We start from the raw sequence: 13,685 nt of genomic DNA, 5'->3' as shown, positions 1-13,685 counted from the left end.
TCAGGGCCGTGAAAGGGAAGGGTGGGGGGGGGGGCTGTCAGGATATAGAAGGTGTGAGAGGAAAGCATGGGGTAGAACAATTATTGCGTTTTTTTGGTGGGAAGAAATGGAAAAGACAGAGTAAGCACCTGAGCAAATTTAGAATTGGATAGTTTGAATAATTTGGCAGGCTCTGAGGTATGTAACTAGTCCCTAGATTCCCAGCTGATACTCAGGCCCTTACTAACTCTGCCTGCATTATCAATGCAAGCATGAACTTTGTATTGTATATGTTTTACTTGCCTGTTTTAAAGTTTATACAGTATATTACATTCCTTACTTATTTTTGACCTTCACAGCAGTCCTACAAGGTCATTATTTCAGTTATCTCCATTTATAGCAACAAAGACAGCTCCAGGAGGACAAAAAATTTTGCCTGAGATTAGTGTTTAAGTGGCAGAGCTAGAATCTGAATCATTTTCCCCTGTCTTCTCTTCCTTATTTCTTTGGTTTAAAACTTCTTGTGGGTTTTCCTGGCTAATAGACAAAAATCTAGCCATCTGTCTTTTTTTTTTCCCCTGCAAACTTATATCCCAGGCAGAGTGATCTCTGTACAGTAATTTGGACACATCGCACTTTGTCAACTCTGTACTTGTGTATGCTGTTCTCACCACTGGGATTGTTCATCTTGGCATGATAGATCATTCAAGAGCTACTTTTTCTGTGAACCATTTTCATTGCCTTCTTCCTCTTCCCATCCTAGCTATACAGAAATTTCTTCTTTTTCTAAACTGTAACCTTTTTACCTAAAACTCATACAGAACTTAGAAAAGCAATGTTATAGTTATTTCTCCTATTTTCCCGTGGGTTTATTTTATTGCTTATAGTTTCTTCTATACAGTAGAAGTCAGCACTGAAAAGTTTCTGTTAGGTGTGTCTCACTCCTCTACCTCCCAACCTCAGCAAGGAGCACATTGCTTTGTATATATTTGTACCTAATAAGTATGAATTGAGTAAAACATTAATCTTTTGGGTGAATTGGGATATATACATTGAGAATATAATATGCTGTAATTAGTTGAAGCATTCATATGAAGATAAGTGGATTAATGAATTATTGTAAGGCACTTAAGTTTTATTTGAAAACCTTCTGAAATCTCAGTGTGTCCATATATATTTGCATTTTAAATAATCCTTAATCAATTAAATAAGTGCCCTTTATACTCTTTGAGGTTTTTTTTTTTTAAGATTTTATTTATTTATTTATTTGACAGAGAGGTAACAAGTAGGCAGAGCAGCAGGCAGAGAGAGAAGGGGAAGCAGACTCCCTCCTGAGCAGAGAGCCCAATGTGGGGCTTGATCCCAGGACCCCGAGACCATGACCTGAGCTGAAGGCAGAGGACTAACCCACTGAGTCACCCAGGTGCCCCACTCTTTGAGTTTTTGAGCTAGAAGGTTTACATCTTGTATTTAAAAGCATTTGAAGTTTGAAGTAGTATTAAAGCCAAACCCTTAACAGACAAAAGATACTTTGGGCTAGGAACATTGCAACAAACATATTTTTTAAGATCCTTGTGATATACCATGTAGCATCATATTCCATATTTGTCATATCTTGTTACTTGCTGTGAATATCTCTATTTTATGTAGGATACCACAATCAATTGGGAAATTGGGAAAATGCACTTACTGGACAAATTTGAAAAAAGGGTATTATTTCCAGAGCTATTACACAATTGTCAATGTTTAACACTTTTGCTAAATAGAGATGAGGTTGATATTTAGTACCTGTATTATTTTCTCGCAGCTGTTGTAATAAATTACCACAAACTTGGTGGCCTGAAACATCAGTTTATTCTCTTACAGTTCTGGAGGGCTGAAGTCCAAAATCTTTATCACTGGACTGAAATTAATGTGTTGGCAGGGTGACATTTCCTCTGGAAGTTATAGGAGAGAATACGTTCTTTGCGTCTTCCAGCTTCTGGTGGCTGTCAGGATACTCTGGCTTGCAGCCATATCACTCCAATCTTCAAGGCCAGAATCTTCAACTCTCTCTGCTCTGTCTTTATATCCTTTTCTTATGTGTGTAGTCAAGTCTCCCTTTTTAAAGGATATATGTTATGGCATTTAGGGTCCACCTGAATAATCCAGCATGATCTTTCTGTCCCAAGCTCCTTACCTTCATCACATCTGCAATTACCTTTTTTCCTTATAAGGTAACATGTACAGGTTGATAGCTCTTTTGTGAGTTTGATTTGCTTTTCTCTGATGACTCATGAAATTGAATACATTTCCATATCTATATAGTTTGTTATATTCTTCTATGAATCATTTGCTCATATTTTTTCCTATTGGCTGGCTGTTTTCTTTTTATAAGAAATTGATTTGTACTTGGTTCAAATTCCTTGTTAGGTGGATTTGTTACCAGTATCTTTTCCACTCTGTGACTTGCTTTTTCATTTTCTCAGTTATGTCTTTTGATGACCAGAAGGTCTTAATTTTTATGTGGTTCAATTTAACAGTCATTTCTTTTATGATTAATATATTCTTTATCCTATTTAGGAAATCTTTGCTTGCTCCAAGGTCATGAAGATGTCTTCCAGGGATGCCTGTCTTGTTCAGTCAGTAGAGCATGCCACTCTTGATCTCAGGGTTGTGAGATCAAGCCCCACATTGGGTGTGAGAATTACTTAAAAATAAAATCTTAAAAAAAGAGATGTATTCAAATTTATCCTGGAACCTTTACTTATAAATCACATTTAACTTTACAATTCATCTAGAATTAATTTTTGCATATAGTGTGAGGGAAGGGCAAGATTCACTTTTTCAGATGGGTATGTACCATATTGTCTCCTTTTTTATAAATCAACTGGAATATATGCACAAATTAATTTGATTTTGTAAAATTTTATATGTTCTAGGAATTGTACTTGGTTCTAATGATATAGAAATAATAGAGGTTATCTATTCTGAAGATGGTCTTTGTTGAATCAGGAAGATAATGAGATAATAATGAAAACACAGTAATCATATTAAAATTGTATGTTGTTAGTTAAGAGAATAGGTGTTCTGTGTGTAATGAAATCTTTGCTAGAGGAGGCAGAATTTGAGCTGGATCTTGAAAAATGAGTAGGTCTTTGATAAATGCATCCCATATAGAGAGAAAAATAGTGAAAATACACAGGATTGTCAAAGAGCAGGTGTGTTCGTAAAATAGTGAGAAGTTTGCTATAGGAAGCAGTGTGCAAGAAGGTGAGATTGGGGAGGACAAGAGAGGAATGAGTTGATGAGCCTAGAACATTTTAGACAGAGAAGATTACATGTGTAGAATTAAGTAATTATAAAGGAACATGGCATGTTTATCAAATGGTGAGAAGTTCAGTATGACTAGAAGATAGATTGGGTTTGCATGGGAGAGTGGTGAGAAGGAGTATCAGGGGAGAGATGATGAACTAATGAAGATGAAGATGAAAGTTGTGTTGGGCTTTATTTTGAAGGAAATTAAGGAGAAAGAAAGTTTCCAATTAGCAAGTTGTATAATCAAATCTGGCTTTTAGGGAAATGACCCCTGGGACATAGAGGATAGATTAGGAAGTGGGAGATTGGTAGATGGAAATAAGAAAAATGAGGGTTGGCCAAGGGGTGGCAGTGATGATGGTGAGGTAGTGTCAGATGTGGAACAAGTCTGATGTATAGTCAAGAGGACTTGGTGACCATGAATGGTGAGAAATAAGCAGGAGTGACAGATGACAAATATATAGTTTGAAAGACTGAGTGAATGGTTATATTATCAGATGATAGAGGAAATATGAGGAGAAGCTTGGCAGTAGCAAATAATAAATTTTGGACTTAACAGATTTGAGATGCTAGTACATTAAGTAGTTGGAGACATCTAGGAAAATTAAAAATAAGTGTGTGGAACTCAAGAGGGAGGTAGAGAGGTCATAGCTCTAAGTGTATATTTGAGAATCATCAGCACAGAGAAGATACTTGAAACCATAGGAATCGATGGAATCATCCAGGGAGAGTAAGAGAAGGATTAGGAAAATAAGTTTATAGTCAATCCGGACTAACTTGAACACTTAAGAGGAGTAGAGGAAAATGAGCCTGTGAAGGTGGGATATTTGCACTGCTCCATCTTTGGTTTCTAATTTTCAACAATAGCATTATTTCTTGTGTAATATAGAATAAGATGAAAGGAAGTAATTAGTATGAAATTTAGGAAGAACAGGAGGGAGTTATGTCAAGAAGTTAGGGGTGTTCATAGCTTTAGATGACACACAAAGTAAAAATAAATCATATAATCTGTTAATGAACTTTCCTTTGCTTTTATTGGGACAATGTATATATAGGGTTTTAAAAAATCAAATAGTACATAAAAGCATTTGATAAAAAGCAACAATTTTCCTTCCTGCCCAGATCCATTTCTCAAAAGCAGCCTATGTTTAACTCTGTTTTTTTTTTTTTTTTAAGTTGTAAAATGTCTAAATATAAGCTTGGATAGTATGCTTGTTCTTCTGTATTTTGATTTACCTACTTTAGATCGTGACTGTTGTGCTAGGCAGAATTCTAACATGCCTCCAAAGATTCTCTCCATGGTTTGCATGCCTTGTATAAATCCTTTTGCCTTGGGAATTGGTGGTGCCTGTGAATATGGACTGTTACTCTAATGATTAGGTTATTAGTCAGTTGACTTTTAGTTAATGCAAAGATTATCCTGGGTAACATATTCAAATGAGTCATTAAAAAAGGGACCAGGCCTTAAAAAAAAAAAAAAAAAAAAAAGACTCTCCTACCATACTTGAAGAAGAAAGCTGTCATATGTTGAGAGAAGAGAGCCATCTGGCTAGGACCTAGCTGTGGAGAGCGAACCCTGGCTGACAGTAGCAAGAAATCAGGGACTTCAGTCAAACTGCAAGATGATGAATTCTGCCAACAGAGTTTGGAAAAGGGCCCCAAGCCTCAGATGTGATTGTAGCTGGGCTGACACCTTACTTTCAGCCTAATGAGATCCTGAGCAGAACATTCAGCTAACCTGTGCCCAGACTCCTGACCCACAGAAAACTGTGAGATAATAATTTTGTGTTGTTTTAAGCTGATAAATCTGTAAGAAGTTGTCATGCAGAAATAGAACACTGATAACAAATTTTAACTTCAAATGAAAACATATGATTTATTTACTTTATCTCTTCGTCATTTCCCCTCCCATTATTTAAATGTTATAATGACTTTAGTTCTTCAAATGGTTTATTTTGTTTGTTTCACTGCTATTTTTTTATTCTTTTAAATTTCAGTCAGAATTTTGATTCCTCTTAATGTGAAAGAAAGATATTAACAATTATACTCTTTTTTTCCTCCTGATTTCTGCCTTTCAACTAGAGTGAGACATAATGAAGACTGCTGGTGGGGGAAACCTGGCTCCAGTCTGGGGCATCTAAGGATACACAGCTGCACAGTGATGGAAATATTGTGTAATAAAAACAGTACACTTGCTCAGAGTGAATTATTATTAATCTATAAGGAATGTGAGTTAATTGAAAAAGGGTGTATGTTCTTGCCAGTTGATAAAACTCAGCTGTGTTTCTCAGGGATGCTCTGCCCTACCTATTGAAATCATCCCCTGAGATGCTCAGGGAAGACAAGTAAAAGCTACCAGGAAAAGGCTAAGGGAAATTAAGTTAAGTGTAGAAACTCTGCCGAGGAAGCTAAAGGATAATTTAAGTTTATCTGATGTCAAGAGGCTTAGGTATAATTTAATGCTGGGAAGATAAACAACAGTTTCATCTAATTGGGAACCCCCAGTATCATCGGGTTTCCTCATCCTCTTCAATCTGCTTGAATCCTTTGCTGTTAAGGAAGATGGATTTTATAGAGATCTTTGGAAGTGTGGTAATGTCTTGCAACACTACTCTGTATGCATTCCAGGTTATTACCATTAAGAATCTCTTCTATAACCTAAATTGTGTTCTGGGTTTAGTTTAGATTCAACAGGAAAGTTTGAAAATGACAAACAGTATTTCCAGTGTTATGAACCCATCATTGTGTTTGAGTTGTGAGTAGGAGAAACCAATTTTAGTTACCTTAAGCAAAAGGGCTTTTTTTGGTTGGGTAGGATCTCAGTTCCTGGGATTGATGGAAAGTATAGAGAACCTGGCTCAGACACCTAGTGCTATAATTAAAGTAAATGTATGGGAGATTGAAGAACTAGGATAGGGAGTCTGAAAGGCTGAACCCCCAGACCATGGGTGATAGGTGGAAAAAAAAAATCTCATCTTTCAGAGGGACTCTTAAGGGACTTCTTTGAATTTCATCAAAGGTTGAGGGTAGGGCACCTTGATTATAGTTCCACTAAGACTGTATCCCATGAAAGAGAAAGTTTCCCAAAGGAGACAGAGGAATTACTGGCAAGGATGTCTGGATGCCAGGTAGTGGAAAAAAGTTCTGAGGATCACATGGTGTCTAGAATTTGCAAGCCTGAAGGGAATCTAGGTCCTCTTCAGGGCTGCAAAAGGCTAAACTGAAAAGGGATGTAGGGGGAAAGCAAGGATGTCATCAAACATTAAGCTAGACTAAGAAAAGCAATGTCCTCATTCACTAAGCTAGATCAAAAAAGCACCTCTAAATCTGGGAATTTAAACCTTTCTGCTTTGAAATGGTCATATTCCAAGTCGTGAAGGGAGAGGATTTCGGTGTTTCTTCTTGCCTGCAAAGTTTCTCCACATTGCCCAATTAATTTAAGACTCAGTGTTCAGAATATTATTATAATATTATTTCTCTTTACTTCTGCTTGTGTAATAACCAGGCCTTCTTTGTTTGTTGTTGTATTATTCCTTCTAAAGTTTTCCTACTCTGTTGCAGAAAGTGCTACTTGGATTGTGAAGTCCTCTTCAAGTTACAAAATGTACAGGAGACTGCTTTCTGAATTTCTAAGAGTTTGTTCTTTTTTTTTTTTTTTTTTAGATCGGTTCTTCACTGGGACAGTTAAGCTGAGATTTGATATTATCTTAATACTTCAATAGGAAATCCTCAGTTACATAAAAGTGAATTACTTTGCTATAGTTTGGACAGCTGTATCTGTTCTTCCCATCACTTGGCCGCTCAGGTCCTTTGCACAAGTTTCTTTAGAAGGAAGTTGGGTGCTGAACTAGGCAGCATCCTTTCAGAGGCTGTGAACATCCAATTGGAGTGTGGTTGTGTTGTAAGCCTGAGAAATGGTTACCACGAAGATAATGTGATTGACTTTTCTATTACCACTTTAAAAAATAATTATGTACTTGACTGCTACTTGAGGAAAGAAAATATTATCAAATTAGATTTTTCTTCCCATTTAAAAGTAGAAACCTTTCCTAATTGCTCAAGAAAAATGAAGCCTGTATGATTCCTTGAGGCACATATAAGCCTACATGTGGAAGACTTAGTAGTCTTATCTAACTGCTTATTTAAAAGTCAGTAAAAACTTAGTAAAGGTATACCTGATTATATTTTAATATTCTAGGTTTTTCAGCTTTATAATTAAATTCAAAGTGTCTGTATAGAAATTTGTTTCAATGATTTTAGGGAAAAGAAAATGTTCTTTGGGGGATGGGACAAGAGAATCTATTCCTTCTTTAGCAGCTTTCTTTCACTTTAGTGCCTTTTTTCTTTTGAGACAATTTTTTTTTCTTTTTCCTTTAAAGAAGCTTAAAGTTCTTCCTTAGTTTCCCCTTCTGTCTCATTTTCCACAGCCATCAACTCCTGTCTCATAAATATCTCTGGAAAACCTCTCATTCACCCCTTTCCCACTGCCCAAGTTCAGACTTGCATCATCTATTTTGGAGACAATGCAACAGTTTCTATTTTCTATTTTTGACTTCTTCCATCTCAGTTCACCTTTCCTATTACCACCAGAATCATTGTCCTCCAATGCAAAACTCTCCTGCTTAAAACCCTTCTGCAGTTCTCTTTCAATTGTGGATTAAAACCCAGACGTAGGATCATAAGGTCCTCAGTGCTGTATCTTCTGCACAGTTTTCTTTCTTGCTAACCATTCCTATCCACACATGTTCCAGAAACACTGGACCATTAGGTATCAAATCCAAAAAAATCATTGCCAAGACCAATGTCAGGGAGCTTACCAGCTGCATATGTTTCTTTCTTGGAGTTTTATGATTTCATAAATCATAAATATGATTTCACTTTATAATTGAAGTCTTTAATCTGTTTTGAATTAATTTTTGTGTATGGTATAAAACAGTGATCTAATTTTGTTCTTTAGCATGTGGCTGTCCAGTTTTCCTAACACCATTTGTTAAAGAGACTTTTCATTTCCCATTGTGTATTCTTGCGTTTTGTCATAAATTAGTTGACCATATATGCCTGGGTGTATTTTTAGGCTCTGTTTTCTATTCTATTGATTTATTTGTCTGTTTTTGTGCCAATACTATAAAGTTTTGGTATTATAGCTTTGCAATGTTATTTGAAATCAGTGAGTATAATGCCTCCAACATTGTTGTTCTTCTTCTTTTTTTAAATATTTTATTTATTTGACAGATCACAAGTAGGCAGAGAGGCAGGCATAGAGAGAGGAGGAAGCAGGCTCCCTGCGGAGCAGAGAGTCTGATGTGGGGCTCGATCCCAGGACCCTAAGATCATGACCTGAGCCGAAAACAAAGGCTTTAACCCACTGAGCCACCCAGGCGCCCCCTTCTTTTTTTTTTAATTAAAAGAAAAAAATTTTTTTTTAATTTGACAGACAGTGATCACGAGTAGGTAGAGAGGCAGGCAGAAAGAGAGAGAGAGAGGAGGAAGCAGGCTCCTCGCTGAGCAGAGAGCCCAATGTGATCCCAGGACCCTGGGACCATGACCTGAGTCGAAGGCAGAGGCTTTAACCCACTGAGCCACCCAGGCGCCCCTATGCTATTGATTTCTAATTTAATTTCATTATGATTGGAAAAGATACTTGTATGATTACAATCTTCTTGAATTTGGTAAGACTTGTTTTGTGGCCCAATACGGTCTATTTTGGAGAAGAATCTGTGTTCACTTGAGAAGAATCTGTATTCTGTTGCTGATGGATGGAATGTTCTTTATGTATCCTAGATTTATTTGTTCTAACCTGTACTATAAGTTCAATGTTTCCTTATTGATCTTCTGTCTGGCGATTCTGTACATTATTGAAAGTGGGGCATTGCTGTGTATTCTCTCTTCAATCTGTCTTTGCTGTATACATTTAGGAGTTCTGACGTTTAGAGCATAAATGTTTAGAATTTTATGTTCTTGTTCAACGTTTGTATAATGTGATTCTTGGTCTCTTGTTAACAGTTTTTTATTTGAAGTCTATTTTGTCTGATGTTAGTATAAGCACTCCTGCTTTCTTTTGGTTGCCATTTGCATGGATTTTGTTAATCCTTTCACTTGCAGTTTATGTGTGTCTTTGCATCTAAAATGAGTCTCTTGTTAAAAATGTAATGATCTGAAGTGACACATGCACCCTGATGTTTATAGTAGCAATATCCACAATAGCCAAACTATGCAAAGAGCCAAGATCTCCATTCACAGATGAATGGGTAAAAAAGATTTGGTTTATAGGGGAGCCTGTGTGGCTCAGTCATTAGGCCTTTGTCTTCAGCTCAGATAGTGATCCCAAGATCCTCGGATTGAGCCCTGTATCGGGCTCCTTGCTAGACAGGAGGCCTCCTTCTCCCTCTCCCACACCCCCTGCTTGTGTTTTTCTCTCTCTCTGTGTCTCTCTCTGTCAAATAAATAAATAAATCTTAATAATAGTAATAATAATAAAAAGAAGATGTGGTTTTATATATACAATGGAATATTACTCAACCATCAGAAAGAATGAATACTTACCATTTACATTGATGTGGATGGAACTGAAGGTATTATGCTGAGTGAAATAAGCCAATCAGAGAAAGGCAGTTATCATATGGTTTCATTCATATGTGGAATATAACAAACAGTGCAAAGAGGATCATAAGGGAAGGGAGGGAAAGCTGAATGGGAAGTAATCAGAGAGGGAAACAAACCTTGAAAGACTCTTTTTTTTTTTTTAAAGATTTTATTTATTTGACAGACAGATCACAAGTAGGCAGAGAGGCAGGCAGAGAGAGAGGGAGGGGGAAGCTCGATCCCACCTGGGATCATGACCTGAGCCAAAGACAGACGCTTTAACCCACTGAGCCACCCAGGTGCCCTGAAAGACTCTTAATTATAGGGAACAACCTGAGGGTTGCTGGAGGAGAGGTAGGTGGGGGGATGGGGTAACCAGGTGATACTCATTAAGGAGGGCACATGAAGTGTTGGGTGTTATATGCAACTGGGTGTTGTATGCAACTGATTAGTTATTGAACTCCTCCTTTTGAAACTAATGATCTAGTATGTGTTGGCTAATTAAATGAAATGAAATAAATGAAAAATGAATAAATTAAATGAAAAAATAAAACGAGTCCTTTGTAATCAGTATATAATTGGATCTTTTATTTTTATTTTTCTAGAGATTTTATTTATTTATTTGACAGAGATAGATCACAAGTAGGCAGAGAGGCAGGTAAAGAGAAAGAGGGGGAAGCAGGCTACTCACTGAACAGAGAGCCCAATGCTGGGCTCCATCCCAGGACCCTGAGATCCAACGTGAGCTGAAGGCAGAGGTTTAACCCATTGAGCCACCCAGGTGCCCCTATAATTGGATCTTTTAAAAAACCTACTTAGCCAATTTATGTCATTTGATGGGAATTTAATCCATTTACATTTACATTAATTACTGATAATGAAAGATTTATTATTGCTAATTTTGTTAATTGTTTTCTGTATATTTTTTATTTTATTATTTTATTTATTTTTTTGGCAGGGGGCAGGGAGAGAGGAAGGGAAGACAGAGTGGGAAAGAGAATATTAAGTAGGCTTGATCTCAGGTAACTGAGATCATGACCTGAGGAGAAAGAGGTATAAGATATACCCAAAATAGGAACTCTTGGTTATTTAGTCAGACAATTAACTAACTATGTCAACTAAGTAACCAAGTGTTCCTGTTTTGGGTATATCTTGTACCTTTTTTTTCTCTTCTTTTTTGTCTGTCTTCCTGTGTTTCATTGACTTTTGGTAATGATGTGGTTTGAATTCTTTCTCATTTCCTTTGATGTGTATTTTATAGATAATTTCTTTGTGGTCAGCATTCCAATTATGTAAATAATCTTAAAGTTATAGCTTCTATTTTAAACTGATAACAACCAGTTACACACAAAATGCCTTTACTGTTCCAACGTCCTTTTTTGTTATTGTCACAACATCTTTGTATATTATATACTCATTTTCATAGACTTATGGTTTAAAAAAGTGTTTCTGTCCTTTAAATTCTATGCTGCAAAATTAAAATTAACACAGGGTACTGTGTTCATTCATGTATTTAGCTTTACTGGAGAATCTTATTTTTTCATATGGCTTTGTGTTACTCTCTATTGTCCTTATGTTTCAATGTGAATAACTTCCTTTAGCATTTCTTGTTAAGCAGGTTTAATGGTAATGAATTCCCTCAGCTTTTTTTGAATTAAAAAAAATTTTTTTTAAATCTAGGTACATCTTAATATCTTTCTTTAAAATTGAGATGTATTTGGGGGACACCTGGATGGCTTAGTCAGTTAAGCATCTGCCTAGAGCACGGGTTATGATCCCAGTATCCTAGGTTTGACCCCCACATTGAGCTCCCTGCTCAGTGCGGAGTCTGCTCCCCAACTTCCTCTCCCCACTGATAGTGTTCTCTTTCAAAGAAATAAATAAAATCTTAAAAAAAATTGAGATGTATTTGCCATATGATATTGTATTAGCTTTAGGTATACAGTATTGTGATCCAATGTTTGTATATATTGTGAAATGATCACCACATAAGTTAGTTAACATCTTTCCTTCAATTTTTTTTTTTTTTTAATATTTCATTTATTTACTTGACAGAGAGAGTGAGAGAGTGAGCAGCTTCCAAGATTCTCTTTTGGACCTTCTCTTGGATCTTCGAAGATTATCTTTTGATCTTTTACTTTTTTTTTTTAAGATTTTATTTATTTATTTGACAGAGAGAGAGATCACAAGTAGGCAGAGAGGCAGGCAGAGAGAGAGAGGGGGAAGCTGGCTCCCCACTGAGCAGAGAGCCCGATGCAGGGCTCGATCCCAGGACCCTGTGATCATGGCCTGAGCTGAAGGCAGAGGCTTAACGCACTGAGCCACCCAGGAACCCCAAGGTCTTTTACTTTTGACAGTTTCATTATAATATATCTTTGTGTGGCTCTTTTTGGATTTATTCTAGTTAGAGTTTTTTGAAATTTTAAAATTTGTACATCCATTTCTTTCCTCAGATTTGAGAGGTTTGGCCCATTATTTTTTCAGATAAGCTATTTGCCTCTTTCTTTTTTTCTCCTTCAGAGATTTCCATAATGTATATGCTTATCTGCTTGTTGGTGTTCTATCACTTTGTTAGGCTCTTTTCACTTTTTTCCCGGTTCTTTTTTGTTTTTGTTTCTTGGAATTGATGATTTGAAATGGCTTGTCTAAATTCTCTTATTCTTTCACCCAATCAAGTATGCTGTTAAAGCCCACTAATTAAAATTTCAGCTTAGTTACTGTATTATGCAGCTCTAGAATTTGTGTTTGGTTCTTTTTTCATGGTTTCTGTTTCTTGTTTATATTCTTATTTTGTTCATGCATTATTTTCTTGATTTCATTTAGTTATCTGTGTTCTTTATAGTTGATAGAACATCTATTTTGATATTTTAAATTCTTTGTCAGGCAGCTCTTGATTTGCATTTCTTTAGAATTGTTTTCTGGTATATTATTTTGTACCTTTGATTGGGCTATGATTATCTGTTTGTAATTTCTCATTAGATTTGGACATTTAAAAAACAATCACCTCTCTCAGTCCTTGTGTACAAGCTTTATATAGGGGAATACCTTTACCAATCAGCCTGGTTAGAGGTTCTAGGACCTTTGAAACTTTTTCTGATCTCTTGCTCTTCTTGGCATGTGCCTGAGGAATTTTAGCTTGAATGTTTTCAGCAGCTTCCGAACTGTGGTGTGGTCCTGTCAGCACTCAGAGTAGTCAAAGACAGATACGAAAGTCTTTTACAAGGCAGAATTTTGAATGTAGAGTGTCCTTCATATTTCCATGCTGAGGAAGGAGCTCTGGTATGAAGTTTCCTCCTAGATGCTCTATGCTATGCTGCATAGGGTAAGGGATATGGACAGGTGTGCCAAATGGTACAAAATTTCCTACTCTTTTCACTGGAATCTCTTCTTAGTTTTCCAGTGGCCTGGATGCTGTAGCTTTTTTTTACCTCTTGAGTTCTCACAGAGGTATTCTGGTACATGTATTGTTAAGTCAGTGTTTCTATGAGAAAAGGAGAGCCAGTAGTTTTATAGTTCATCATATTCTTAGAAATAACCCTTTAAAGCAAAATTATTATTTAGAATTAGGATCTATTGTCTATTAATAATGATCTCTTCTTCTATTGTACTATGAAATAATGTGCTTTGAAATACATTTGTTTTCATGTTTAGTTTATCCTGACCTGCATTTTTGGTGTATCACTTTATTTTAGGGGAAGACAGGCTCATCTTTGGGTTCCTTAAATTACAGTGAAGTATTTGCCTATATAGTACAAACATCATATTTTTTGATATGTAATTTTTAAAAAAAGAGATTATTTGTGTTCAGATAATAAACTACCACGTAG

The 13,685-nt window shown here is 36.2% G+C and overlaps 1 long non-coding RNA gene across 2 annotated transcripts in view; it reads left to right on the top strand.

Annotated features, from left to right (window-relative positions):
* Nucleotides 1-5,472, top strand: part of LOC309868216 — an 87,718-nt gene extending 82,246 nt beyond the window's left edge. For both annotated transcript variants that reach the window (XR_014313575.1, XR_014313576.1), the window contains one exon: nucleotides 5,359-5,472. This is a non-coding gene — a long non-coding RNA (uncharacterized lncRNA). The remainder of the gene's footprint in view (nucleotides 1-5,358) is intronic.
* Nucleotides 5,473-13,685: the final 8,213 nt, after the last annotated feature.

This window comes from Mustela nivalis (genome assembly GCF_964662115.1).
Source record: "Mustela nivalis genome assembly, chromosome: 6".
NCBI classification, from domain to species: Eukaryota; Metazoa; Chordata; class Mammalia; order Carnivora; family Mustelidae; genus Mustela; species Mustela nivalis.
The sequence above is the reverse complement of the archived record's forward strand: the minus strand, read 5'-3'. Positions and strand labels throughout refer to the sequence as shown.